Raw genomic sequence first — 25167 nt, 5'->3', positions numbered from 1 at the left:
CTTCCTCCACCATATCTCATCAGCTTGGAGTTACTAGCAGACAAACAAGTTGAGTCCATTGGAAGCGAAGCCAATGATAGCTAAGAAAGAGTCATTCTCAAGTTAGGGAGCCAAGTCTTCCTATTTTCTAGGGAGTTGTTGGGAGCTCCAGTTTTACATAAATAAGAGAGCCAAGGGACTCATTAGGATTCAATTTTTTTTTTTAGCCAAGAGGCCATTTTGAGCTAAAACGTTGTGACTATTATTGTTATGTTGTAATTGAAATTTTGAAGGTAATGGAAAATTATGTTTTGATCCAGCACTGATTTGACTCAAAGGTTTGAAGCTCTTGAGTTAGGGCCCAACCCTTGCAGCAGAAGTTCCTCTTTATGTATCTGTTTTCTTAGATTAAAATGATAGTTAGGTGTTAAATTTTATTTATGTTTTGTTTAGCTTAATAAGTATTTGAATTATTAATTCTAGAAGCATAAATATGCTAGCGAATGGCAGGAGGAAAATCTAATCAAAATGACAGGACAGGTAAAAGATTCTGCAATTTTGAATAGGGCATGGGAAAACAGAGCCCTAGTCCAAAACCATAGTTTCTGGGAGAAATGGGAAACTGGCTTGGATCTAGGAGGACAATTGGCAGCAGGAGGACAATCTACGAAGTGAAGAATTAGTAAACATCAACACTGATACCATCAGCAAAAGACTAAAGTGGGTAAGTGACTATTGGGACCAAGAAAGGAATGATAAGAAATGGAGAACTTGGAAACTTCCAGAGTATAGAGGAATGAGCAGGTTGCACACTCAAGCCACAACCCTTCAAGGTCTTTTAGACAAAAGACAAATATTGAACACAAACTTGATGATCAACCACGATGGGGAAAAACAAGATAGGTCTCTTCAACCTTAAGGAAGCTAAAAGAATAGAGGCAGGGCTAAACCATTCCAACACTGATAAGACATGGAAATAAATCTAGGAAAATCCTCATTGGATGAAAGTAAAACTGTTCAAGTGGTTGGTTCAACAGGGCAAGATTCTGACATGGGATAACCTAAGAAAAAGAGGTTTTGTTGGCCCCTCTAGATGTCACTTATGCAGATAACAGGAAGAAGCTACAAATCATCTCCTGAATATTTTCACTTTCACCACAACACTTTGGAATTGGGTTGGAGAGGTCTTTGAGCAAACATACAAAGTGCTAATGACATCATCACCACTTTGAAGAACTGGAGAAAACTTTTTTCAGATAATGAGATCATAAACTCTGCCTGGATGCTGACCCCAGGATTCTTAATCTAGAATGTCTGGAAAGAGCGTAACAATAGGATTTTCAAGGAGAAAGTGAGTCCAGTGAGTAACATCCTCAAACTGGTCTTTAAACAACTCAAAGAAACTCTACATATCCTGGGTGGAGAAGCTGCAAGTAAACCTATTGAACAAAGAGAGACAAGAATATTGAAGAAATTAGAGCTCAAGGTCAATCCCCCTCAGGGTTCTAGGCAGATTATCAAGAAAACCTCAACAAAAAAGTCTTCGTGGCAACCTCCTTCTCATTGTTTTTTAGAATTCAACATAGACAAGGCTTCAAAAGGGAATCCAGGAGAAGCAGGTTATGGAGGGGTTCTGAGGGATGAGGAAGGAAACATACGGGTCATCTTCCACAGTTATCTTGGCAAAGCTACTAACAATATGGCTAAGCTCATGGCGATGGAATCATGCCTGGAAATACTGCTCAAGTACAACATTCAAAATGTTATCATTGAGGCTGATTCAAAACTTCTCATTAACCCAGTAAAAATGATAAATGTTGGAGCTGCTCCTTAGAAAATCTCAGAACATTAGCTGCTTCTACAAGTCTACCAAAGAATCCAAGCACACCTAAAACGGTTGAGAAACCTCGGGTTGGTGCATTTTCGTAAGGAAGCCAACAAAGTGGCGGACTGGCTTGCCAATGAGGGGGTTCAAAATAAGCATATTGATCTCTGCGGCTGGTGGGAGGAGATAACAGATGACAGGTTAAAGGAGGGATGTTCATCCAGAGCCCTTAGCAACCGACAGTAGCATCAGGAAAATCAAGAGACAGTTTTTGCTGACACAGAGCCACAGTAACGGGGTTCAGTTATTCTGGTTTCAGCATGAAGTGTTTTGACTTAAGTGTGATCCCTTTTAGGGGGCAGGTCTATGGCGGCCTCAGTAACACGGGAAATGGAAATCCAGACGTCTTCGAGATCATCATCTCCCTGTGGCCCATGAGATGGAACCAGGATTTTCTCAGCAACTGCAAAACCCCAAATTTTATCCCGGTGAACAGCTTTACGGCCATTGCGGTGGTTTCCGGTATTTTGCAAGCTCATCAAGCAGGAAACGTTTTTTCTCATTTGGGAGGGATTCCTCTCACTACAACACGTGGCTAGGGGTGGGGTGGAATTACTGCCTTCATCGCACGCTAATAATCGGTACTCTTAGCTCGTGCGATATGATCTGTAATCATTGGATCAAGCGCGCATAATCTACGACCAGGATTTTGCATGCAAGTTGGTGGGTCCATGTCAAGGCTTAAGTTTCGAGCTGATCACAAGACCTCTCTGGTATCGTGCACAGATGATGGATTTCTGAGGGTGAAAGTGATCGAAGGTTAAGCCAAAAATGGACCCGATAAGATTATAGATTATGGTCTAATGGGTTTATCGGGTCCGATTCTTTTGTTAAAAGGTGTGCTTGTTTGCCACCCGATATCTTTCTTATCCACTGGATCATCAGTTCATGATCCAACGGTCAATTTTGGACTGTTGGTCTTTTTGGCGGGCTCGTGTCCTTGATTACACTTTGTCGTTTTGTGACCTTGTTCTGGGGTGGCCTGTCATATTGGTGGGCCCCACAGTCACGGTCACCTTTGTATAATATTTCTCTTTTTATTGAATAAAAGGATCCACTCTTGCCTTAGCAAAAAAAAAAGGTATTTGAATTATTGCTTAACCTAGTTTCCATTAGTTTGAAGAGGTAGATCAGTGGTGCAGTAGTGAAGGAAAGTACTTCAGAAAATATTATGACAATGGACTCTATCTCATCTCCCTCATGGGATCGTGATTAGAGGGCCCCACTCTCACATCCCAAAAAACATAGTTTGCCTTTTGGTCATTGCATAACTTAGGGTTCATTCTTAGCTAGATCATTGTTTATGATTTATTGGAAGAACCTTCAGTTGTTATTTTTTTCCTTAAGTTTGTTTTAGCTTAAAAGGCATTCCATTTCATAGGTCTAGTCTTGAACAATAGATAGATTAGCTTCCTCAAAATTCAATTCATCTTTTCCATGTTGACATGTAGTGATGCATAAATGAAAAGAAAAATAGGTTTTGTTGCAGGGATTGTTGATCTACAGGAAGGAACTCATCCAACCAGCTTCACCTAGGTCATATCCACCTTCTTCCAAGGCATACCAGCTGATAGTCTGAACCTCTATTTTGAAACCATCGTGAGCAAGCCACCTTGGGAAAATACAACCTCTTTGGAGTGTTGGGCTTAGTCTTGCATAATTTGCATCTTCCCTACACCTTTCATCACCATCATACATCTCTCCAGTACCTCATATCACTTATATTTCCCCCTTAAGCCCTTCAACTAACTTCGTGTAGAAAACTAGGACATCCTATAGCAAATTAGGACATCCTGTAGCAGTTTCCTGTAGAAGCTACAGGATCTCCTGTAACAACATGTTTGACCGTATTCTGACCAAAGATGGTAGTATAGGAGCAGGTTAGGTCCTCATTTTGGATTCCATTTCTATCAGTGCCACCTAATATTAGCTCTCCCATGCCTTCTCCCTCTACAAGATGGGACAAAATAATAAAGCATTTACATTTCATAATTTAGCAATTAAAATATTCTTTTTCTACAAATGTAAAATGAGATAGTTAGTGCATGTATGAATGAATCCTAGAATGGTATAAAAATTTCCATTTCCAAACATTGCTAATATCTAGAGGATAAGTTGCAAGGTTAGCATAGTTATTTTCTACAAGTAATTTGTGTCATTTCCTAGCTAGATGACTTATGGAATTTCATAGCATTTACCATTCAATAACTTTCATTTCATAAATATGTAAGCATTTACGTTCCTACATTACAACTAGCTTTACATTCACTATCAGTAGTCACATTCCTTCTAGTTAATAGAAGACTCGTCTGGAACCCTAGTGGTCTAGTGCCCCAATTGAGAAGTGACAAGAGTAGAATGTTGCATTTGTTGTGTATATAACTATTGCGAATGGGTCCCCTAAGGTCAATTTTGGGGTTAAAGGCCCAAGTTTTGCATAAAGAATGTAAATTCTCCACATTTTGTGGTCACGGAGCACGAAGATGTAAAGAGTCATCAACGGTTTCCACCCTTAGTTTATGTAACTTGTGTCGACCTTATGAGATCCACCCTTGGTCCGTGGACCATGGGATTGTATAAAAAGTGAAGTCTGAGAAGAGTCTAAGGTAGTTTTAGTTCAATTTAGATATGCGTGAAGATTCATTGATGTAATGGGTCTTTGAGAGATAAGAGAAAAGAGTCTTAGCGTAGGAAACAGGCTTTGCAGCTATGTGTGCAGAGGCTTCGGGTAGAATTCTACAACTGAGTGCGCAGACCCCTGCAGCTGTGTGCACAAGGTAGTTAAAGTCTATGAAGGATATTTGAACATCATTAAAGAGAATTGTTCTGGAATTACTTGTGTATGAGCTATTTTACTTGTGTTATGAATGCATGCGATTATGTTATGTTGAATACTGTGTTTATGAATTAATGTTTTATTGATGCACGAATCTATGTGTTTTACTTTATTATATCAACACAATTAGGAATATTTGTTTACGTAGAGATAACCATAATGCATGTTGAATTTATCCACTCCTTAAGCTAATATGGGTAAATACAGTAGTAAGAATAATTACAGAGGCACGTAAGTGTGTGAATCACTTGTTTAGGGTACACAAAGGAAAATCACAGACCTTTGCAAAGGTCTCGAAGCCGAATAAGAGAAGTATATTGATAAGACCTAAAAGCTTATCGATCTGCATGAATAAAGGATTAGGGTATAAAATGACATCAGTACCATCTCTGGGTGCGGAAACTTGATTGCTGCATCCCCCCATATTGCTCCGAGTGAGACTTTAGTCCGTGCTTCACGAACTGATGCCGAAAGGGCTAGTAGTGTAAGGATTTTCTTGGCTAATTAATGTTGAACCTAGGTCAGGGCCCATCAAGCCAACAAATGGTTCTGTTGTCCGGACCGGGATATGCATAAAGAGATGTGTGATGTTGCATGAATAGAATCCAACTAAGAAGGATATCAAAGACTATTTGGATAGAAAGATCCACGAATTCACGACACAAGAGAACAGGAACCTGCGATTGATGAAAGAATGGTGGTTGGACAGATATCTATACACAGAGATACACGAGATCTTATTCTATTCCTTCCCGGTCGAGTTGTATTAGTGGATCACGAAATTGGCAGACGACCAAGGAAGGTGGAGGCTTGACAGTCCAATAGTCAGGACCCCAGAGTTAGTGTAGAGGTTATAAGCCTCTGAAGATAAGATCACATGCATTTTCAGTCATTGGCTCAATCATATCATAGGAGGGTTCGTGACAGAGTTCACGGTCGATACTTCGCTCAGTTAAGGCGAAGCAGAGCACAGCTTCTTCAAGGGGCCATGAGGTAATTATTTGAAGTCTTTGGGGTTACATGAAGTGGAGAGACCTTCAGGGATAGAGGGAAAACAAGCCTTGAATATAGCTTGCTAATTAAACCTCCTCTAAGTGACAATAAGGAAGAAACAAAGGCTTCTCCACAGAGCACTGTTCAATTGATAAAGCAAGGGTTCCCATGAATACCCCATCCACCCACACCACCTCCATATTCACCTCCATCATATACACCTTCACCTACACCACCACCACCTCCACCACTGTTCATATGGAAAACTCAATAAAGATACCTATGTTTAAGGGCTTGGGAAATGAGGATCCGGACCAGTTTTGGTTCATCACAAAGGCTATATGGGAACCTCAAGGTATCATAAATGATCAAATGAAGAAAGAAACATTGGTTAGCACTTTTTAGGAATGCATGCTAACATGGTACATTAAGTACTACACTGATAACTGGATGTTTTCATTGGTAGATACCCTGACCAGATTGAATAAGGAATTCAATAGACCTAATTCTGAAGCACAAACAATTGTGGGATTCAAAGAGATCATGATGAAGCCTGGCGAGACACCCTAGGATATGGATCAGAGATTAAAGTGTACAATATTCGAAGTTAACATGAATCTTATAGATGGGTAGCATCGCGAATGGTTTGTGGCTTCGCTCCTACCTCATCTAAGGGTTGCGCTATGACAGCAAAAGATTGGGACCCAGGTGGAAGTCTTGGAAATTGTGATGAGATTGCATGAGACACTGATCCAAGATGCTAATCTAGGGGTTCAGTAGATTCATGCGTAGTTGCAGAACCTTTTCCTAAAAATGCAGAGTCTGAAGAAAGATAGAACAACTCGGCTAGATGTGCGCGAAGAAGTTTGGTGCCTAAAGTGCAAAGGTCAGTGGCATGACAAAGATCACTATCCAGTCTCCATAAATTATGTTGCAGCAAGAGGACTAAGGGATTTGAGGCTAGAAGCTCCAGTACGGACAAGTACAAGGCCCATGCTATTGTGTGCTATCTGTTAGGTAGCTGGAAAACATGTGACAGTCAATTTCCATTTGCTACAGAAATGCATACAGACACAACAACAAATCTTCTACAACTTTTGTCAATCATTGGGTGATGATGAGTGCAATTGTCATATTTATGAGTTAATGATGGATAGAATGCCCGCATATAGGGTGCAGGAAGAAACTTGGCCTCTAAACCAAGTTGTTGGGGGAGCATGAGGCGAATAACAGAGGTGTAGACGAGGTCGAGGTGAAGGAGGACCTGGTAGAGGTCAAGGACAAGTCATTTGTTACAATTGTGGAGGGCTGAGAAACTATGCGTGAGATTGCTTGAATCTGACATGCCTATCATTCTGCTATTGTACTCAGTTTGACCATGAAAATGAAGATTTCCTGGTATTGCTAGCTAACATATGTGAAAAGGGGGTGTAGCCTCTGCAGCCGACTCAGAACCTGTAGATGATGAGGGTTGAGCCTTGCGAAGAGGATCCCAAGGTAAATATTGTGTTGCTGAGTGGGATGACAACTTGCAAAGATAAGGGGAAGAAAACTGAAGAAAGTGAATGGGTCCGAAAAGCTCCAGAAAATGAGGTCATGTTTTATTTGAAGCATGCACGGGATATATTTATGGAATCAAAGAAAAGCTTCACTGAGGCCTTTGCCTTAGGAGGTCAGGACCAACCAGCTGAAGAGATGGACCCTTCCATGCTTACTGCTTTCTTGGAGACCTGTATGAAGCTATTTCATAACAACAAGGCTATGAAAGGACTACAGGAACTGATAAATAAGTGTGTTGGGAAAGAAAATGTTCCTAATGGACCATGCATAGTCACGAAGATTGGTAAGCTTAAGGCAAGAATGGGGTGTGAGATGAGGCTCACTGTGAAGATAGGAGAAGATGAGATGGATCAAGTAATTTTGGATCTGGGGTGCGAATGTATTACCTAAGCAGACTTGAGAGTGGATGGGAAACCTGCGTTGTCGTGGTCTCTAATTTAGTTTAGAATGGAAAACTAGCAAAAAATCATCCCCGTGGGAAGATTGTAGGGAGTGACAGTTGATATTGAGGGTGTGAACACATTGGTTGATTTTGAAGTGATAGAGATTGTGGATGACATCAATCCCTACCCTATGCTCCTTGGGATCATTTGGGCCACGGAAATGAATGGGGTAACCAATTTGAAGAAGCGAAAGATGATATTTGAGAAGGAATCGCTTCGCATAGTAGTGCCCTTGGACCCTGCAGAAGGACCGTGCTATACTAATCTGGTCCGCGATTAAGAAAGCAATGATGATTTGGACCAGATTTATAAGATAACGGCATGAGATCAAGATTAGGTGAATCCAACAGCAGATGGATGCATTGCTTGGGACCGCGAAAGTTCCTGCAGATCAAGTTCATATGAGGAGTTGGAGCATTGGCAGAATTAACTACATGAAGTATCTACACTATGCTATAATATGATGACCAAGTTGTTGTGCTATGTATCATCAGAGGTAAGAAATATGCCTTACTATGATGGTCTAATTGATGTCGATAACTTTTTAGATGCATTCGAAAGTGATGTGACACAGAATCATCGCTTCCAGGCATTGGATTGGGCACTACGGGGTACACCTATGGGATGGTGTGATACGCACAAATATAGTTTTGATTATTTGTGCCTATACATAAAGATGATGAGATTATGGTTTGGCCACCTGCAAGTACAACTAATATAGAAGTATGATGGAAGTAATGATCCATGTGATCACCTAGCCAAATGGACTAAGGTTTATGGAGCGGTGCCTCAACCTAAATGGGTGCACCTGTTTTGTCGTAATTTGGATGTAATATTGATGAACTGGTACTTGGAGATAGAGCTCCACCATGGCACTGAAGAATGGCATGTTTTGCGATAGGGATTTTTGGTGATGATTAGCTTTGAGGATGGGTTTGAAAGTATTAACGAGGCATTGCAGGAAGTTAAGGTAGCAATCTTTAGAGTACCGCAAGATCCCTTGGACTTAACTCAATTGGAATGGAGCAGCCAAATCAGCGATGCGCTGGAGTGCTACAATGTGATTGTCGAAGAAGAGGATGAGGACCTGAGGAACATTAACATCCCAGAGACTGAAGGTTATCGTGAAGTTGAAGGACAACAAATTGAAAATCTCGATATCACCGCACTGCTAAAAACAAGAAAAGTAAACATTGGCATAGAGGCAGAGCCGAAGATTGCAAATATTGGGGACTACTGGGATGGCGCAACAATAGATAAGGTCGTTGAATTGCTCCACGAATACCATGACTTGTTCCCTACGATGTTCTCAGACCTAAATGGGATAATAGGAGACCTTGGGGTTATGAAAATTATGGTGAAACTAGATGCGAAGCAGATCAAGCAAAGGCCTTACTACCTCATTCTGAAGTATAAAGAAAGGATCCACTTAGAGTTGGATAAAATGTTTACCGCTGGTATTATTGAATCTGATTAGGTAAGCCCAATAGTAGTTTAGGACAAGAAACAGAAGGATGAAATAAGGGTATGCTTAGATCTCAGGAAGTTGAATGACACCTGCATACATGATCCCTTGCCAACTATGTTCACTGATGAAGTGTTGGATAATGTAGGAGGATAAGAGGCATATTCGTTCATGGATGGGTTCTCGGGGTACTATCAGATCAAAATTGCGCCAAAGGATAGAAGTAAGCCAACCTTCACCATGGAGTGGGGGTGCTTCCAGTATACCATAATCCATTTTGGTTTGAAGAATGCGTCGGTGATATTTTCGCGCGTGGTTATCGCAGCATTTAAGGACTTCATTCACAAGTTTCTCGAAGTATATTTTGATTATTGGACAGTATTTGAGCTAGTGAAACACCATGTAGCTAGTCTACGCTTGATTCTGGATACATGTAGGAGGTATCAAATCATGCTCAATTTGAAGAAATGTTTGTTCTATGTCCTTTCTGGGATCTTTCTGGGTCATGTGGTGTTGGGAACAGGTCCACTAGGGTCAATTTTGGGGTTAAAAAACCAATTTTTGGGGCAGAAAGCCCAAATTTTGTGTAAAGAAATGTAAAGTGTTTGCATTTTGTGACTACAAAGTGTGAAGATATCAAGAGTCAAAAAGGGTTTCCACCCTTAGTTTAGATAGGTTGTGTCTGCTTAATGAGATCCACCCTTGGTCTGCAGACCATGAGATTGTATAAAAAGGAAGTCTTAGAGAAGTCTAAGTTAGTTTTTAAGTTAAGTAGAGTTGATGGAGGTAGAGTCATTGATGAGTGTGTAAGGAGCTAAGAGCGAGAGTCTTAGTGTAGGAAGAAGGCTCTGCAGCTGAGTGCACAGAGGCCTAGGGTAGAAGTCTGCAACTAACTGCACAGACCCCTGTAGCTGTGCGCGCAGGGTAGTCAGAGTCTGTATTGAAAATATGGATCATTAATAAAGAAACGTATTATGAAATCACTGTGTATTTTACTTTTGTCAGTTGCATGTGATTATGTTATGTTAAGCACTAGGTTTATGTTTTATTGGTAAATTGATGCGCGGATCTATATCCTCTGTTATATGAACACAAGTAGAGATATATGGTTACGCAAGGATAATCTAAATTGCATGATAGAATTAGCGAACACTTAAGATAATTTAGAGAACTATACAACAGAGTAGTTACAGAGGTGCGTAAGTGTTGAAATTGCTTGTTAGGATTACACGAAGGTAGATTTTCGACATTCGTAGAGGTTATGAAAGAATAATAGAGAAGTACATCGATAATCCATAAAATCTTATCGATCTACATGAAGGTAGGGTTAAGGTCTAAAACCAACATCATAACCATCTCAAGGTGCGGAAACTTGGTTCCTACATACCCCCATACTACTTTGGATGAGACTTCAGTCCACACTTTGCGGATTGATGCCGAAAGGGCCAGTAGTGTAGGGATTTTCTTAGCTGAATAAAGTTGAACCTGGGTCAGATCCCATCAAGCCAAAAAATGGTTCTATTTCTAGCACCAGGATCTGCATAACGAGATGTGTGATATCGCATCACTGGAATCCAACTAAGAAAGAGATCAAAGACTGGTTGGATAGAAAGATCCATGACTTTGCGGCACAAGAAAATAGGAATCCATGAATGGCAAAACAACAGTGGTTGGACAAATTTCTATACACAGAGATACACGAAATCTTCTTCTGTTCCTTCCTGATTGAATTATATGAGTGGATCACGAAGTTGGCAGATGGTCAAGGAAGGTGGAAGCTAGGGGTGCAATTGTCTGGACCCCGGAGTTAGTGCAGAAATTGGAAGCGTCTGAAGATAAGATCATGCACGTTGTTGATCATTAGCTCAACTATATCATAGGAAGGTTTGTGATAGAGTTCGTTGTCTATACTTTGGATAGTTACAATGAGCCAGATAAATTCCTCTTCAAGGGGCCGCGAGGTAAGTATTTGAAATCATTAAATACTTGAATTAAGATGTTGTTGTGTGAAAAATGGGTCATCCAGTTACTTTGATGTTTGGAGCTACGTGAAGTGGAAGGTCTTTCAGGGATGGAGGAAGAAAAGGTCCTAATTATAGCCTGTTGATTGAGCCTCCCTTGAGTAATGAGGAAGGAGCAGCACAGGATTTTCCATTAAGCGTTATTCAGTTGATAAGACAAGGGTTCCCACGAATACCTACACCACCTCCATCCTCATCCCATCCATCCACACCACCTCCATCCTCATCCCATCCATCCACACTACCTCCATCCTCACCTCCATCGCTTACCCCATCACCCACACCACCAACACCTCCACCATTGTTCAACATGGTGAACTTCGTAAAGCTACCTATATTCAAGGGCATAAGAAATGAAGATCTGAACCAGTTTTGGTTCGTCACGAAGGATAAATGGGAAGCTCGGGGTATCACGAAAGATCAAATGAAGAAGGAAAAATTTGTTAGTGCTTTGCAGGACCATGCACTAAAGTTGTACATTAAGTGCAATATTGATAACTTGACGTCCATATTGGAAAATATCTAGACTATGTTGAGTAGGGAATTTAGTTGACCTAAGTGTCAAGCGCAATCCATTGTGGGATTCAAGGAGATCATGATGAAGCCTAGGGAGATACCCAAGGATTTGGATAAAATATTGAAGTGCACGATCCGTTAAGCCAACATGAACCTAATTGATGGGCAGCACTGCAAATGGTTTGTGGCCTCACTCCTACCCCACCTAAGGGTTGCACTATCAAAACTGAAGATTTGGACCCAAGAGGAAGCTCTCAAAATCATGATGAGACTACATGAGACACCAATGTAGGATGTTAATCTGGGTTTTTAGCCAAAGCCTAAAGAAAGACAACAACTCAATGAGAGATGCGTGAAGAAATCTGGTGCTTGAAATGCAAAGGTCTGGGGCATGACAATGATCAATGTATAGTATTTGCGAATTATGTTGCAGCAGGGGGACCAATGCCTCTAAGGCCATAGGCTGTGTTATCACTCAGGTTGTTCCCTGCCTCCTGAAGGGAATACAGCCGAGGTAACCACTAACCAGTCTTTTAGCTACAGGTTCTAGCCTACCTGCAACCAGAGAGGGCTCTCTCTTTGTAATTTAGCTTTGTTTAGGGGTATTTTAGGATAGTTATGAGGCACATAGTTTGATTTTTAGTTTGTTGGATGGTGATATCAAATAGAGATGGGATGCAAGTCTAAAAATGGTTTATAACATTGGGCAATGGGGTCAAAGATGATGTACTGCTGAAGTGTTTCTTTGGTAAAGGGCAATGCTACAGAGCAAGAGAATCAGTCTTGGAACAATTTTTAGATCTGGAAGTTCATGGAATGTAATCCAAGGGACTAAGGGTAGTCAAGGATCCTTGATCATGCTGGCAGAGGGAGGGTGGCTTGAGTATTATCAGGGAGCAATTAAGAATTCCAAAATAGTATTAAAAATGAAAGAGTTAGTGAAAACAGGAGCAGCTAAGAATTCCTATTTATGACTAACTCTGAAGAAAACATAATTAATAGCAGAGATTGAACACAGAGTGTATTTAAACAAATTCTGGGCTATTCTTTTTCTCTGTTACTAAGACTATGAAACATATATGAAATTTGCAAATATAGAAAACATAAACGCAAGTTAGAGCAACTTATTGATCCATAGAAAGACACGGGAATTCTGTAGCATTTCCCAGAACATCAATTCCACATTCAGACGGTGCAGCAACCATGAACTTCAACAGCCATTTGTATTAGACAGTCTCAAAATTACAGCGCAGTCCAGAGAGAAAATCACCAACCCCAAATACATTTTATGGGGAAGTATTTATACAAAGACACAAAATATCTTGTAGATAAGTCTTCATGCAATAACTCCCTTCACCAACTCTTCAGAAGAAGTAAATGAGAGAAATAAATGTCATAGTAAATTTTGGTGTGCTAGTTGTCCAATTTGTCAGGAATATTTGAATTTTTGGACTAAGTGAGTCGGCTGGTGGCTGTGTATTCAGTCTGCGTTTCCAGCTTTTTTTGCCTTGATGCATTGCTGCGTTGTTGTCCTCACCTTGTCATCAGTGCTTGGTTTTTCATTTAATGAGCTGCAGACTCAATTTGACTCCCTTTTTCTGTTGTTTTTATGCTTTGACAAGTGGCCCGTGCCTTTGAATTTGCTGACTTGTAACTTGTAGCTGACCCAAAAAGAGGAAACAGAAACTGAATCAACTTGGTAAAATTTCCAGCATTCTCTACCACCAGTCTTCTGTAGGCAACTGATGTCTTTGTATTTTTATCCGTGTTTCATCGGCTTCAGTATATCTATAAACGTTGGTTTGAACCTCAAAAAGGTGATTTATCTCATGTTCAATATAGAATAGATTTTTAAATTTATCATAAAGATTTTGTCCAGAGGGGGGCCCTGTTTCTTTTGAGGTGCTAGAGGATGCTGTGATTTGATTGGCAACATAGTTATTCACCTTGTTGGCATACTATTCATGCGTTAGCAGCCTTCCACTGCTGGTTAATAAGCTGGGGAGTGCTTTGCTCTGCAATGCTGCAAACTTTATTTTGAAGTCATTTATTTTTGCCTGCATTTCCTGGCACTTTCTTTCTAGAGTCTGCACAAAATTTCTCAGGGTCAGCACCTTCTTTACTAACAAAATGGTATTTGTCCTGTTCCTGATATCTAGGGCCACCAGCTATTCCTTGGTATGAGTACTTAAAAATTGAATCATTCTGTTGGCCTATTCAGGCATGTTTCCCAATGTTGCTCTAGCCTCTTGAGTATCAAATTGAGCTTGGCCTATCAAATCTATTTGCTCATGTATAGTTTGGATTGATTGCCATTGGTCATTGATAGATTGGCCAATCTTGGCCCACAAAATTTTCTTGATCTCAGCTAGAGTTTTATCTAGAGTAAGCTCCTTTTCTAAGGACTTTATTTTATTGTCCAAGGCTTTTATCTCCCTTGTTTTCTCAGCCACTGTTACCTTGGACTTGTCATAGCTTACTTCAAGTTTGGCCAACTTTTCCTTGGCCTCTTTCAACTCTGTCATTTGGACTTCTAGCTCTTTGACTGCTTTCATCATTTCTTCCATACTTAAGCTAGATTATGGTGTTGTTGTTGTTGCTACTACTGTAGCATCTGTAGTTGATGTAGCTGTTGTTGATGCTGGAATGACTGGAGGAATTGCTGCTGCTGCTATGGGAAGGGCAGTGGGACTGTTGGAGCTGTTATAGGTGGCTGGGAGGTCGACTCTCCCTGCTTGCCTTGCAATTCTTTCTCCAACTCTTCCTCCATTTGAATTATCCTTTGATTCGTCCTCATGAGCAAATCCATTGTATCTTCACCTTCTTTTTCTTGCACAAGTTCTTTAGTTTGAGGGTGCATGGTTTTAGGTAGCCTTAGCTATTTTTTAAGTGCAGCAATATATTCTTCTTTTTTCTTTATGAGGGCCTGGATGCCCTTGGAATCCTTCTTAGGATCATGCCCTGGTTCCACAATGATTTCCTCCAATGTCTTTATTCTGTTGTCCTTGGCCGAGGAAGACATTCTCTCTAAATCTAATTGAGTATTTGTATTTTTCAATGATTCCTTCAATTGATGGGCCAGCATTGCCTTGTCTGCTAGAGTAGCATAGACCATCTCATCTGTTTGCTTGTGTAGTTCAATTTGGTCCAGCGGGTGTATGTCCTTGTCGAGTACCTCTAAGTTTGTCTTTATATAATATGCAACTGTCTGTGGCTGTGGTATCTTAGGCTTGAAATGAGCTAAGATCATTTTCTCCTCCTTGATGTCATAAGCTGCCATTAATCTCTGCTATTTGGAAAGTGTTGTCTTCAGAAATTGATCATACAACTGTATTCTCAATAGCTCATTCTAAGCCTTGATTTCCATGAAAGTTCCTTTTATGCCAGATGGCTGTGCACCTTGCTGCCTTGAGGAGGAGACCTCCATACCATGTTGCCCCTCTGTTTCTTGTCTGTGAGAGCTAGTGGCTGTTTGCTGGTTGGTTTCCCTTTCTCTTCTTGGGCTCTCTACTACTTCTTCACTAATTTCCTCCTCAATTTGAGGATCAATTCTTTGCCTTTTTGCCTCTAGCTGCTGTGTTGAGCCACTAGTGGGTGTAGTTTCTTCCCTATCCCACTTCTTGCCTCTTTCCTCATTGAGAGGAGTCTGTAAAGATGGTACCTGTGGAGCCTCTGTCTGCAGCGGAGGGGTTTGCCCTTGACTCTGTTCTGTTGAAGTAATTAGTTGTTCTGTCATTGTTTCTTGCTCTGCATCAACTACCTCCTTGCCCTTTGTTGTCCCTGTTGCTAGTGTAGACCTTTCTTGGGCAGCTTGTGGAGCAGCAGCTGATGTGCCCTCTCCCACTTGCTTTGGCAGTTTGAATGTCACCTACTCAAAAGAATCCAAGTCAAGAGTTTTTTCCAAATCTTTGACATTTTGCTCCATTATTTCTTCCTGAGTGAACTCTTCAACTAGTGTGCCTTGCACCCACTCATCTTGATTAGCAAATTGTTCAATCTGTGGGATTTTGCAATGTTCATAGGCTGACAGCCTATATTTTATTTTTCTGGCATTGATAAAACCATTTGGGTCATAAGGTACCCACCAAAAACTTCTTTTTAACTTGAGTTTCTCCCCCAATATTTGATCAGCATCTTGTCATCCTTCTTTTTGTTCATGACAAAGGGGCCTGATTGGTCTTTGAATTTCAACTGAGCCTTTTTCTTAGTGCTATGAAAATGAGTTAAATCAGAGTTGATGAATTTCCTATAATATTCTAAGGCAAACAGTCTCATTGGCACATATCTTGGCAGCCTGTAGGGACAGAGCTCACAACCATATATCCTAATAACAGTGTGATTCTGGTAAAAGTATGAGTCACCTATTCTGTAATTCTTTGAAAGCTGTAATATTTTCTACATGTCATAGGATAGCCTAGCAGGAGGAGTTCTCATTAGGAGACAAGAGACTGGATAGACAAATAGGTCAATGAACTCATAGTAAGAATAGGGGGAACTGTGGACTTCATGAAAGACTAAGGTCCAAAAAATCACAGACCTCTTTTCTCCTTTGGCGTCCAGTCTTTTAATGGGGCATTGGAAACAGTCTGGCTGATAATACATGAATAGATGATAGATGTAAGATGAGTATTTGAAGACTCCCTCCCTATCCAGTTTTAGCAGTTGGTCATGTATCTTATTGGCAATGAATTGGGCATAGTTGTATTTGACAGCAGGGGGCTGTCCTGGGGTAAATGCTGACAGCAAGACCAATATAGTATCATCAATATGCTCACTTGTCTTGAAGCCCAGTACATAAGATATCATATCTACTAGTAGTTTTCCCACTTCATTGAAACATACATAGAGAAAAGGAGGTGGCGCTGTAGGCTGGCGGTCTGCTCTCATGAATTTTTTGGCAATTCTGGTTATCTCTGAGCTGGAGAGTTTAGGACCTTCATCAAGCAGGAAGTTCATAGAGAGAGGGACCGGAAGCTGAGTTTGCTTGAAGTTCAGCATTTGATTGATAGAGTCAGAAGTTATCTGGAAGAGGATGCTCCCAGATGGAGACTTGACTGCCCTTTGAGTTGAGTCATAGTTTTCACAACAGAGGTGAATGATTTCAGGGAAGACATTGACAGAAGGGAGGAAGTATATGGGCAGGTTTGATTCCCAAATTCCATAAATGTCACTGTTGTTCGAATAACTATTCCTCAACTGACAGAAATTTTGTAGGTGGTTTCTGTCATCAACCAAATCCTGAATCAAGTGATCCTTGTCAGCCAAAGTTAATGCTTCTAGTTCCTTGTGGGGTACATTGAGAGGAGTAATATTGAAGGCTACTGGAGTGGCCATCTTTAAATTCTGTGTGTTTGTAATCTAGAATTTGGATTTGTGCAACAAATGAAAACTAAAAACGGCCTCTGAGGCTTTGTCAAGGGACTGGCAGACTGAGATTTGATATAGAACTGACCTCACTATGTAAAGTTTATGGTAAAACAACAAATTTTGCAAAGTTTAGACAGGGTTTTTGAATGAATTTGCTTTCTTTACAGGTTCTATGAGTAAAATGCAGAGGAAATGGGATTGAGTTTTAGCCAAACGAGCGAGACTTTGCAGAGGATTTTAACAAATGAACTCAATGCATGGGCAGTTTGGAGAATCTGCCGGCGGAAATGGGATCAAAGTGCGTTTTAATGGCCAGTTTGCAGAGAAGGGCAAAGTTTGTCGGTTTGCTTTTGGACAATGGCTCAGATAGTAAATTAACAGGTGGTGATGCACAGGTAGGATTGAAATTTTCTTTGAATTTTAGTTCCTCAGTCGATTTTAATGGCGAATTTTTGAAAAAACAGGGTTTATGGTGAACAATGGGTAAATACCTGTTTTTGATGGTGCAGAGGGCAATCAACAGGTAAAATGCTGAGCTGAGGGGCTGAATTTGCAGGAGAAAACTTGCTTGGTTGGTTAATTGGAATTCTGGAGGCAAATTCATCGTAAACGCCATGCGCATTCTCCACGGGCGCATAACAGAAAATGAACAAAACCCGTCGTTTTCATGACTTTTTAACGAATTTTGGACATTTTAGCGCTTTTTGGCGATTTTTGGGATGATGTCATCATGACGTATTTTGGTGCGTAGCGGGTACGGAGGGTAACGTGGCAGCTGACGTGTATGATGACATAGCGGACGACACATTGGCAGGGCGGTGATGTCAGCGGGTGATGTGGCAGTGGTACAGAGCATCGGCGGGTGAAGTAGACACGACGTCACCGGGTGACGTGGGCCTGACGTCAGGGGGCAGGTGGCGGGCAGTAAGCGGTTTTCCTCGCACCGCCTTTGGCCCAGGGTGGTTTTGCAAGGGGGCGCTCCGATCACACCGGGAGATTGACGCATGGTGAGGGTATGGCAACAATACCGCCCATCCCTCGGACATTAACCCTTGGCAGATCGGGGCTTGCGATATCGCCACCAGTCGTCAGATCTACGACGCGGGATCGGAAGGTCGTCGGGAGTTTAGAGCTGCGGAATTTGGAATGAGGGGGGGCGCGCGCAATATTTAAATGTTTTAATAATGTGCCAGGGTTTAAAACTTTGGGTTATATGGGTTTTATGCATTTTGTTGAGGCAGGTATGGTTATTAGTTCAACCATATGTCAAAATAATCCCATTATATACATGCGCGCGGGGTTATTTACATGGTTTTAGGTGGGTGGGTTAGCAGGGTTATTTATCTAACCAGGAGTTGGAAAACCCCAAGGTTTATACGCGGAAGGGTTAATACTAAGGTCCCAAATGGACCTAATATTCCCCGAAAATTGTATTGTATGGCTATAATTGCCAATGGGTAGGGATATTTAGATTTTTTTGGTTTTTATATAGTTTTTGTAAAATAGGGGTGGGGAAAATGATTGAGAGAGCTAAATAATAAAGTTAAATGTTAATATGACTTTATGGAATGAAACTACATGAATAAATGCTAAGTTTACAGAGTGAAAACTTAGGCATAGGGAAATGAAAGGGGTATAGAGTGATGATTTTTACACAAGAAATGTGGCTTATTTTAACTAAGCAAACTTAGAGTTCAACTTAGCATTTCTCATAAAATGAAGTGAAGTAGGGCTATGGGGCAGATCCCAAGGTCCTTGGGGGAATGTTAGTGAATGGTTTCTAGGAGAATGAAAGGGGAAGTTAGTCATGCTTCCACTGTTCAGCAACCAAGAAACTGCCTTGGTACATGTGTCATTGATGAGATGAGTCTTTCTTGACAATACAAAAAGTAATCATAAACTTGTTTCTGCAACCTCCAATTTCCTACCCAGCCTACACCTAGCATTTTTTCTTCCTTTGGATTGGGTGCATTTGGACTAGCAAACCCTGATTTTCCTCTTTTCTTTTGACTGCCCTCCTATCTCAGTCTACCCTTACCTCTTCCAAGGACCCAGATTAAGCAGTTGGGCTCCTTATTTTCTCTACCTATCTACTCATCTGCCAAGCTTGAACTGCTTGGACAAATCTTTATTCTCTATTCTAAAGACAAGTAAATTCAAACATGATCTAGCCAGGATTGGACTGTCTTGCTATTCATCAACTGTATGCAAAATCAACCATCTGTACAGAATGGAGTTCTGTAGCAATGGAACAGTAGTGGCATTTCAACTGGCACACTTTCCTGGTCTCTTGTTTTGGGGTTCATTTCTATTATTTTTTCTGACCAATTTACTCTTTTTGCCCTTTGATTTTTCTTTTAGGGAATACCCTCTTTACATTTTTTAATTTTCTTGATTTTTTCTTACAAAATATGGAACCTTTGTAGCATGAAAAGATGAACATATTTGATTCTTCTACTGTCAATCATGAAAAATGAAACCTATTGGTATAGGAACCTAACAGTGGCTCCACTTGGGGATGGCTTTTCTTGGTGAAAAGCCAAGAATAGCAGGTCAGATGGCCTTATTTTCAACACTTGTTGTAATCTGAAAAATTCTTCCTTTGTTGTACACTAAATGGTTCTTCTGCAAAATTTGAGTGTTTCTCATGCATTCATTCACTTAGTTGCAGCTCTGTTTAGGTTACTCTGCCTGAATATTTAGTCACCATCTTCACAACTCCCAAGCTTTCTTCTTGATCTCTTCTGATAAATTGAAAATATACACAAAAAGGTGGTACAATTCCTTGTCTTTCCCTCAAAATTTGTTGCATCTGATTCCCTATTATGTTGCTGTAATAAATTGCAGAAAATAAATAGTATTATGTACAAACTAAAGTGTTGATTTCTTTAACAAACAGGATCAAAATAATGTTTCAGTATCCGACCATTTACTGGTCCATCATCTGCCTCTGTGCCATCCAAGCTTTTCAGAAAATAGGTGTTATTACCCTGCACAGTCTAAATAAGAAATGGTCCTTTCCAAAGAAAATGAAATTTGCCATGTTTCCCTTTATCCTCTCTTCTAGAATCCCACTTTAACACTTTATCCCCAATGAAGAAATCCTTAGCTTTGGTTCTTTTATCAAACATATTTTTCAGTTTTTCTTGTAGAACCTAACTTCTCTGATACACTTCCTCTCTAGTCTGCTGCAAGTGAATAGTTTTATTGATCCTTCTCTGAATATCATTAGGCTCTGCTTGTATTTCTTGCAGCAACTTTATGACTGGGATTCCCAAAGATGAAGGGAATTTTGCCTCCATTCCATAAACCAATTCAAATGGGCTTGTTCCAATAGATCTTTTGGTGGTCAATCTATCTGCCCATAGTGCATTTACAAGCTTCTTATGCCAATTATTTTTATTCTCCTCCAAGACCTTTTTGATGATATTGATTAGGATTTTGTTGGAGGACTCAGCTAGACCATTACCTTGAGGGTAATAGGCTATGGAGTGGCCCAAGGTAATGTGGTACTTGTGGCAAAAACTGATCATTCTTTTGGACTTAAAGGTAGCTGCATTGTCTGTAATAATATATTCCGGAAGCCAAATCTAAACAAGATGTTGGTTTCTACGAATTGTATGATGATTGAGTCATTGGCTTGCCTGCAAGGGGCAGCTTCTACCCACTTGGTAAAGTAATCAGTGGCTATCAAAATCCACTTGTGTTGGCCAGAAGAGGAAGGGTGGATTTCCCCAATGAAGTCTAAGCCCCATTGTTGAAATGGTCTTTCCGTTGAAATGGGCCTGAGGGGTAAAGGTAACAACTTTCTCTTGCCTTCAAAGATCTAGCATTTGTAGCATGAAACTACAAATGTTTTCACATCAGCAAACAGGGAGGGCCAATAAAAACCAGCTCTTAGAATCTTATCAGTTGTTGACTTCCAATACAAGTGTCCTCCATAGTCCCCTGCATGAAATTCCTTAAGTATTTTGTCAGTTTCATCCTGAATTACGCAACTCAGCAAAATACCTTCATGGTCTTTCCAAAATAATGCATTGTCTTTAATACAAAACTTTGATGCCTTCATTTTCAAGAATCTCTTTTTAGTTCTGGATAACCCTGGAGGAGCTTACAGGTTTAATAATATAAAACATATGTCAGCATACCAAGCTGATTGTAAAAAGGCTTGATTGATCTGTGGAGTCGCCATCTCCCGCTCGTTATCCAGTCCATTGATGTCAAGGGCTTGAAAATTGGTTTCAGTCATTAGCTTAGCTAACCCTTGTCCTTTTATGAGTTTTGTAGGCTTGATTTCAATGTCATACTCTAGAATGTTGGCTACCCATTTACCCCTTTTACCCTCAATTCCCTCTTGAGTTAGAATGTCCTTAACCACAACATTTGGAACATAGGCTATCACATGAGAATACAAGATATAAACTCTGAAATCCTTGATGGCTTTTACAAGGGCATAAGCTTGTTTTTCCATGATCTGATATTTTAGTGGAGCATCTCTAAGTGCTTTGCTAAAAAAGGAAATGGGCTTCTCACACCCTTGGTCATCATTTTGCAATAGGACAACAACAATAGTATGCTCAGATGCAAAGGAAAAGATCATGAAATCTCTATCAAACTTGGGGCTTGTGAGGACCGGTGTTTTTGTTAAAGCTGTTTTGATGTCCTCAAAGGCTTTTTTAGCTTCCATTGTCCATTTGACTTTAAAATCTTTCTTGAGCATATTATTCAGCAGTCTTATTAGTTCAACCAAATTGGGAATGAATCTTCTTAGGAAATTGATCTTTCCTAGAAAGGCTTGCAGTTCTTTGATGTTTCTTGGGTGAGGTACTTGGAGGATAGCCTGAATTCTATCCGGGTCAATTCTAATGCCATCTTTTGAAATTATGTGGCCTAGGAGCTTACCTTCTTCTAGGCCAAACAGTGATTTCTTTGGGTTCAATGATATGCCATATTTTCTGCAAATTAGGAACACTAGTCTCAGGTGCTTTAGATGTTCTTGGTCCGATTTTGAAAAAGCAGTGAGATCATCAAGATATATGACTAAGAAATAATGGATTTCTTTTGCAAAGGCTATGTCCATCGCTCTTTGAAATGTGACCCTTGCATTTTTGAGTCCAAAAGGCATTTTGACCTATTTGAAGGTTCCCCAAGGTGTTGTAAAGGTGGTTTTGTCTTGATCATCCGGGTGTACTAAGATCTAATTGAATCCTGAGAATCCATCTAGCAATGAGATCCTAGAAGCCCCCACTACCCTTTGAGGGATATGATCCATTTTTGGTAATGGGTAGTGGTCTTTGAGATAGACTTTGTTCAAAATTCTCAAGTCAACACATAGTCTTATCTCTCTTGTTTTCTTCCTAGTAGGCACTAGATTTGAAATCCACTCTGAGAACCTGATTGGTGCAATTATTCCAGCTTCATACATTCGTTTAACTTCCTTTTCAATCAAGGGAAGGAGGACCGGATTGACCCTTCTAAGCTTTTGTTTAAAAGGTTTTTGATTCTCTTTCAAAGATATAGTATGTTGGATGACAGAAGTATCATAGGACTTGAGGTCTTCATAACTCCAGGCAAAGACATCTTGGAACTCTTTAAACAATTCAATGTATTTCAGCTTCTGATCAGACAGTAATGCTTTGGAGAGTTTTACCATTTTGGGATTTTCTGTGGTTCCAATATTGCAGTCCTCAATTTCTGCATTCAAAGGTTGCATTTTTGGTTTTCTTGCGAGGTCATTTGAATCAAATATTTCCTCTAAAGGAGTTAAGCCCGTGGGTAGAAAATTATCCTTTAGTTCAATTACTTCAGATTCTCCCACAGCCATTTCATGAAGGTCTGTTTGCTTCAGATCTTGTAAATTTTTATAGTCAAAGGTTGTTGGGTGCAAAATCAGATTTGTTGTTTCAGCTGATATAGTCTGCTCACCTTTGTTTATTTGTTTTTGTTCATTAATGGTGCTAGTTTCAATGTTTATACTTGAGAATTCTTCTTTCAAAGTGAGGAAATTATTTATCTGTGTATCATTTTCAAAGACCTGCCAATTTTTTACATTATCTGGGACAACAGGTCTATGTTTGATTTCAGCAGTGAAGTGGTGGTTGGGCTCAAATGGTAGCTTGCAAGTGCTGGCAAATGTTGACAAACTATGTGCATGTAAATTGTGCTTTCTAGGAATTTTGGTGAGCTGAGATTTTGAGAAGGTGTTAAGTATTTCAATGGCTGCCCCTATGTAAGCTCTCAACCTAAAATCATTTGTAACAAAATTTCCCTTCATTTGTTGGATAATCAAATCTGAATCCCCTAGAATTGAAACCTTGGTTGCCCCTAGACCTTTGATCAGTTTGAGTCCTAACAAAAGGGCTTCATACTCGGCCATATTGTTTGTACATCTGAAATTTAACCTATATGCATGACCTTCAGCATGGTTATTTTGCATGTTGTACGTCCAAAATCCTGCCCCTGCTCCTAATTTGTTTACTGAGCCATCAAACTCCAAGTACCATAAGATTTCTTGGTTATGACTAGCCTTACGAGCTTTGGAAGCTTGTTCACTGGGTAGATTTGGCTCTTGTAACTCATATGATATGTCATTTTCATTTGTTGTATCAATCATATCAGGGATTTTTTTATCTTGGGCACTAGATTATTCATTCATGCTCTCTGTTTGTGCTGTTATCAGGAGTTTGACATCAGTTTTGGGACACATGTCAGCATTGTATAAGATGAATGAATCCATGTCAGAATGCATAGAATAGATGGGGAAGTTTTGGGGTTTCTCTTGACTGCTCACCACATATTTCATTAATGTTTCCCGGTATAATCTCTTTGGCTATCCAAAGACTGAAATAGTGGCATAGGATATGTCTAGTTGCAAGGACCCTTGGAGTTTTGCACCCCAAGATCTGGACAAAAGCATACCGTACTTAGGTGGAATATCAGCTACCACCACATCCGTCAAGATTGTTTTGGTTGGATATTGGACTAAGGATACAGAAAGATCTTTAATTAGGCCTAGACACCTGACCTGGCTTGAATCAAATGAGAACAAGTCTTTGTATGGCCCTGTAATATCTAGGTCTAGTCTTTCCATCACCGACTTAAGCATTAGGTTATGTGAAGTTCCTGAGTCAAACATTTCATTGTGCAGCACTTTGTCATGAATGTTTAAGCTCACATAGAATGGAGGAACTCCTCCATCTACTGTTTTACCATTGACTTCAGGACCAAAAATCAGTTCTGGTTGGTCATCTAGAACATTGACTACATCCCTATTCTCTGATATTCGGAGTGACCTATTGATTTGCTGTCTATACACTTCATGTTTAGCCAATTCAGATAGAGGAATGGCTATTTTCAACTTGCCAATTTCTATTTCTAAGTTAAAAGGTTTTTCTATCTGAACTTTTGTATTGTGGATAGCAAATTTTTCCTTTTGAGCTAAATTTTCATTGACCTTTTCTTGATCATGGGTGTTGTTTTGAGGTACATCTGATTTGAAATTATTTTCAGGAGGGTAATTCAAATTTTATTTTGAAGAATGGGATGTAAATGACTTTTTTTTTGAATATTGTAAGTCTGATATGTCTTCCACAGTGACTTCCTTTGGGTTTGGGTCTGTTTTAGTAGAATGTTCTATCAGGACAGCTTTATCTTTTGTTTTCTTTGGCTACATAGTATCCTTCAGCTTGGCAGGTTCAGGGACATCTATGGTTCTGCTTCTTAATTTGTACTGTTTATGAACCTCATAGACCGCTGCATCGTACCCTTCTCTGAAATCAAATGACTCTTCAGATTTAGTTTGGAATTGGTTGAAGTTATGAGCTTCTTGGTCATCTTGGGCTAGGAAAACTTGTTGCTCACTGTTCAACCCCATTAGATTGATAAGGGTGTCCTCTATTAGTTCATTGGATGTTGAAGCTTCGGCATAGTTCTCTTGAAATGGAGGTCTGATGTTCTGGTCAGGGCCAGCCCTTCCGACATTTGGATTTTGATTTTTTCTAAAGTTTGGGTTTCTTGTAGTGTTACTTGGTTGACCTTCCCATGATGATTTCCTTTCAATAGTTTCCACCCTATCCCCAAGTTTGTCCATACCTTTGATGATT

Source organism: Pinus tabuliformis, chromosome 3_1 (assembly GCF_031772625.1).
Source record: "Pinus tabuliformis cultivar Carrire ecotype Pingquan chromosome 3_1, CPIR1, whole genome shotgun sequence".
NCBI lineage: Eukaryota > Viridiplantae > Streptophyta > Pinopsida > Pinales > Pinaceae > Pinus > Pinus tabuliformis.
Note: the sequence above shows the minus strand (reverse complement) of the source record.